Source organism: Diceros bicornis, chromosome 36, assembly GCF_020826845.1.
Source record: "Diceros bicornis minor isolate mBicDic1 chromosome 36, mDicBic1.mat.cur, whole genome shotgun sequence".
Lineage (NCBI taxonomy): Eukaryota > Metazoa > Chordata > Mammalia > Perissodactyla > Rhinocerotidae > Diceros > Diceros bicornis.
In genome coordinates, this window is record NC_080775.1 from 4,388,706 (window position 1) to 4,394,705 (window position 6,000).

Sequence of the window (6,000 nt, forward strand, 5' to 3'; positions counted from 1 at the left end):
GCCGGCCCCGTGGCTTAGCGGTTAAGTGCACGCGCTCCGCTGCTGGCAGCCTGGGTTCGGATCCCGGGCGCACACCGCTTCTCCGGCCATGCTGGGGCTGTGTCCCACATACAGCAACTGGAAGGATGTGCAGCTATGACATACAACTATCTACTGGGGCTTTGGGGGAAAAAATAAATAAATAAAATCTTTAAAGTGTACATGGGTAATCTGCCAGGGGAATATTCTAACAATGGGAAGAATATTTTAGTCTCACAAGCAATGTGTTTGATATTCAATTTTGTTAATGACAATTTTGATCTCTTGCTTGGTGCGTCCAAAGGAATGGAGATGTAGATGCTTTAGGTGGTAAGGGCGATGTTGCTTCCTCTGTTAAGAGTGTTTTATTTCTCAACAGCCTTTGCACATTCTCAGTTGACCAATATCTCTTACGTTATCCAAGGTCAGATAGACCATATGGCTTTATAAAGATCAAAGACTAGAATCAGAAACCCCACACTTTTTAAAGTAAAGAAGAACTACCCACTACATATTTTAGCATCAAATGCCTGGCACACACACTGAAACCATTTATGTGGCGAAGTTTGCCTATTTAGAATTAGAGTCATGTGTCCTTTAGGATGGAAAGGACAAGCCCATCTTCCAGTGGGAAAGTAGTTGAGTTAGAGACCATCAAGGGAAAGAAATTAAAGAAACTGGATCAGAGAGACTCCAAATGATAGGTATAAGTGAGAGAAAATGGAGAAATTGAATGAGAAATTAACTCTCAGCCTCTGAGGTCATTCTTTGTATTGAAATTTGGTTGTTTTAAAGAGTCTTTATTACTAAAGACATGATTTTCTCACAGCCGAGGGGGAAAGTTCAATTACTGTACCCATGTAATCGTCCATTTTAAATCATTTTTGTGTAAAGATTGAGTGTATTGAATGGATTTGTCATACTCAGAATGAAACTGGTGCAAATGAAATTCCCGTTAAGGGGCATTAACTTTACTATTTTCTCATTTGCTATAAAAGCATTGTGAGTACCAAGATTTAGGATAGAATTTGGCTTATTATCAACCAAGGAGGGAAGGGAGGAGCTTCCTGATGGGTTTAAAAGCTAGTAGTATTTTAGTTTATATTCTAGGGAAATTAAAAAAAAAATCCAGTCTCCCTCTTGTTTTCTAGGGTTAATTAGATACCACTCTTTTGCTCTTAGAACTCACTTGTTTTCAGGATCCCACTGTCCAATATATTTTAATGGGTTTCTTATGTCAATCCCATTTTTCAAGTCATTACCATCCATGTGCTAATCAAACAATTATCTTGTCATTCATTTTATAAGACTTTTTGTAAAAACCTATGGAATCCTTTCAAAATTAAGGGGATACGTTATATTCAGATCGTAAACATTTTATCGGACGTTTCATGGATAATTTGAGTAAAGAAACAAAAGCCAAAAAAGTAGGTATCATTCTATGTAAATAAAAGGAGTATTTAAAAATTAGAGAAACTTATTAAAAGCTGACATGTGTCATTTTTACGGCTTTTAGAGATTCTTGATAAAGTGAGTTGTGAGCAATTTTAAGTGAGGAATTTCAACAGTTGTCCCATATTAGTCCTTTGGCTTCTGATCAGCAAATTATCATTTCTTTATTATTTAATGTGATCATTCAACATTATTAATACCTAAACTTAACATTCTATGTGAAAGAAATTTTACCCTCTTTTTAAGGTGCTATGAATGCCTTTGGTAAAATTTTAAAGAATCAAATCATGAAGATTAAGAGACTAGGAGTTCATATGCAAGCGACCAGTTTTTGTTGATTCCTACCCGTTCTGAGGCTTGCCTCTCCAAGCACTGAGCACTGGAGCACTCAGGGAGAAAGTTCTCCTCCACTGGAGGCAGCCATTTTTGCCTCTCGAGAATGGATTTCCCATGGGATCAAAGACCAGAGCACTGTCTACACTGTCTTGGCCACATTCACTTTTAAACATGGTTTCTTTGACCACCAATATATTGAAACTGAATGCACCAACGTGGTCTATCTGTAGCATTTCCTAAAACTGTGGTCAGTTTTGACTTCATGGAATTAGCACCTGCTGTATTTCTTTAATTGGTCTGAAATTCCCCTCTCAGTCTCTTTCCCAGTTTTTTCCTCACTTGACCTATTTTTCACAGGTTTTATTTGGTCTTCTATTCTTATCACTCAACTCTTGTGTCCTCTCATGGCTTCAAATATGGCTTCCAGGACACATATCTCCAATCTGTGTCTCCTGACAGTCTCACTGCTGAGCAGTAGATATTTATCCAAATGATAGTTAGTCATCTACACTTGGTTTTCCATCTCGGGCATCTCAAAATCATTGCATTCAAAACAAAACTTGTGATTCTAACCTCACCAAACCGGTGTCTCCTTTTGGGTCTCCCATCTTCACGAAGGAAACCATCACTCATTAAGTTGCCAGAAACACTTCTCTCCTATTCCTACAGTAATATGATAAGTTACAAGTGAAATGGTACAACCACTCTGGAAATAGTTTGGTGTTTCTTAAAAAACTAAATATGCAACTACCATAGGAATTGGAATTGCACTTCTAGACATTTATGATAGAGAAATGAAAACTTACGTTCACAAGGGAAAATATATACATGAATATTTATAGAAGCTTTATTCTTAATAGCCCAAAACTTGAAATAAACCAGATGTCCTTCAATGAGTGAAGGGTTAAACCGTGGCACATCCATACTGTAGAATACTAGTCAGTGATAAAAGAACAAACTATTGATTCATGCAACAACTTGGATGAATCTTCATTGAATTATGATGAATGAAAAAAAAAAAGCCAATCCCCAAAAGTGTATGGGGGAAGTTGTGTGATGGAGATGTTCTATGTCTTGACTCTATCAATGTAAACATCTTGATGGCGATATTTTGCTATAGTTTTATAACAAGTTATCATTGCGGGAAACTGGGTAAAAGGTACATGGGTTGTCTTTGTATTAATCCTTACAATAGTATGTGAGTCTACAGTCATTTCAAAATAAAAATAATAAAAAATTTTTTTAATTAAAAAATAAATAAAAATAGATTTCTTTGACAAACTACCTCGTGAGTCAGGAACCACCCAAAAGACAACAAAAATATACAGTAAATATTATTCTTTATTCTTGTGATTTTCTTTGACCCTTACAAAATGTTACATAATTTCTATGTCTTTTAAAACTAACTGACAGCACAGCTGGGATACCCAAGCTCCAACTTTGTGATGTGAAAACCAAGGCATGTTTGAAATCTTCATTCAGAAAAAAATGCAAAATTGGCATCCATCCTCATCAGAAGGTGAAATTGTTTGTGCCAGAAATGTTAACAAAGAATTTCACTTCTTTGAAAACAACAATTTTAATACAATTGCGAGTAAATTGAATTTGCAATGAATTAATTCTTTTGTGTCGTCATCTGGACCTTAACCGTACAAGGTGGCTGTCCATGTCCCAGCGAGTAAGAACATATCTTCACTTTTTAGACTATATCAGTAACCCGACTTCGGTGTGTCTCATGCAGCTTTCGCCGACAAAAGTTCCTCTAAGGCTGATAAGGTTACAGTGCTAGGGAATAAAAGAGCTATTGCTGTGTTGAAATAGCAGGTACAGATGTTGACAAGACAGGGGCTTCCTACTGTGGGGGAAACACTGTATCACATTACGACAGACGCAGACAGTACTCTAGTGCAATTACCAAAAGGCGGCTCTGGTATGATGTAGTTCGGAATTCTAGTTCTACTGAGTTCTGTGGTTTTTACGGTCTTATGCTTGCCAAATCTGATCTCTGTGTTTGACTTTGGAACTGGCTGTCACAATCCAGCCTGCGACAGCCCTCATGGACACATAGTAGTGCTAGCTGAATTTGGAAATCTGAAGAGACAAAAGAAATGTGGGAGTTTACAAACCACAAACTTATTTCTACCCCCTGGCCTCTGATTCTACTTATTTTCCTTGCTACCCAGATGGTGAGTGCATTTTAACAGCCACATGTCCTCGCAGGTTGTGTTAACATTGGGGACAAGATTTGGCATTTACCTGGCTCTATCTTGCACAAGTATGATGTGCCATCAGATGCAAATATGGCAGGTTTCTTGGCAGCGGTTTTTGGATGGCGCATTTCCAGCAAAAACAATAACTTACCAAGTAGTTCCAAGTGAAGTCTCCAGGGAAGAACATGAAGCTGAAACAGCTTATAGATGCCCCGTTTTAAGAAATAAACCAATCGGTAGTTCTAAACTACGTGAGGAGGAACCACCTGGAAATATGAAACCACAAGCAGGAAATGGAGAGCCACTATCGAAAACAGCTCTTAAAACTTGAAGGAAGCGTGAGGCTAAGAGAGCTGAAGAGCAGGAAGTGAGGAGGGACAGGCGTCCAGATTTGGCCGCACCCTTGCTCCACAGGCATGCCAGGAAAGCCTGCCTCTCAGTCTCCTTCTAGAGACCCTGAGACAGACACACAGAGAAAGAACCTACCTACAGAAGCAGCTGAAAGCGATCAAACAGCTGCGAAACCTGGAAGACAGCTAGAAAAACTTCAGTCAGAGGAAATGCACCAAAAGAGAGCCTTTCTCCAGGAGCTGGAGGACTTGGAGCTGGGGATCCAAAGATTCCCAGAAAGCAAGTTAGTTACCAGAACTCAGTGCAGACACATCTTCTGTTAAATGCACTGGCATATATATATGGATATCCATGTGCCCACCCTTAATAGTCATCTATAACTTGAACTATTTGTCCAAGGTTTTTTTTAAACAGGGCAAGAAACCATAAAACGCATGAGAATAAATCTAACAAATGACGTTCCAGAACTCTACACTGAAAACTATAAAAAACATTGCTGAGAGAAATCAAAGAAGGCCAGAAATATATGTTCCTGGATACAAGAGCTCAGTAGTCAAGATATCAGTTCCCCTAAAACATATTAATACAACCTGTGCAGTTGAACAAAAGTCAGCACTGCTTTTGTAATAATTGGCCATTTGTATCTAAAATTTATATGGGAATACAAAGAATCCTAAAGTAGCCAAAGTAATTTTTTTTTTTTTTTTTTAGGCAAAACAGAGTTGGAGGATTTACTCCAGCTGATTTCAGGATTTCCCTAAAGCTACAGGAAATGAGACTGCATGATATCAGTGAAAAGGTAGATCTATGGAACTTAAGAGAAGCCTAGAAAATGTTTCTTAACTTTGGCGTTATTGACATTTGGGGACAGATAACTCTGTTGTGGCGGGCGTCCTGTGCATTGGAGGATGCTCAGCAGCATCTCTGGCCTCTCTCCACTAGAAGCCAATAACATCCCTGAGTTGTGACAACGAAATGTATCTCCAGACATTGCCAAATATTCCCTGGGGGCAAAATTGCCTCCCAGTTCAGAACCACCAGTTTAGAAGTTGACCTACACATATATAGTCAATTTAATTTTGCAAAGATACCAAGACAATTTAATAAGTGGAAAATCATTTCAACAAATATTAGAAAATTAGACACAGACTCTATTCATACCATACATTAAAAATCTTGAAATGGATCATAGATATTAATGTAAAATCTAACTCTTAAATATCTATAAGAAAATGTAAAAAAAAAATAAAAACTTTATGATCTTCAGTAAATACAAAGACACACACACTCACACATACCCCTGAATATTAAAAGAAAAAATAATTGATAACTTGAACTTCATTAAAATTAAAACAATTTTTCTTAAAAAGAATTAACACTATCACACAATTAATAAAATCAAAAGGGAATTCACAGTATGAAGAACATATTTGCAATACACATGTATCAGACACAGGACTAGTCTCCAGATTATAAGAAGAATTCTTACAACTCAGTAGTAGGAAAACAACCCAATAAAATGGGCAAAAGATTGAAGGGGGCCTTCACAAAATAAGATAGACAAATCCCACTTCCCTCCAAAAAAGGAAAACAGTACACAAAAAGATGCTCAATACCATCAGCCAGCGAGGAA

At 37.6% G+C, this 6,000-nt stretch overlaps 1 pseudogene; it reads left to right on the top strand.

Moving 5' to 3' along the window:
- Window positions 1–4,690, top strand: part of LOC131398874 (eukaryotic translation initiation factor 2A-like) — a 67,528-nt pseudogene extending 62,838 nt beyond the window's left edge.
- Window positions 4,691–6,000: the final 1,310 nt, after the last annotated feature.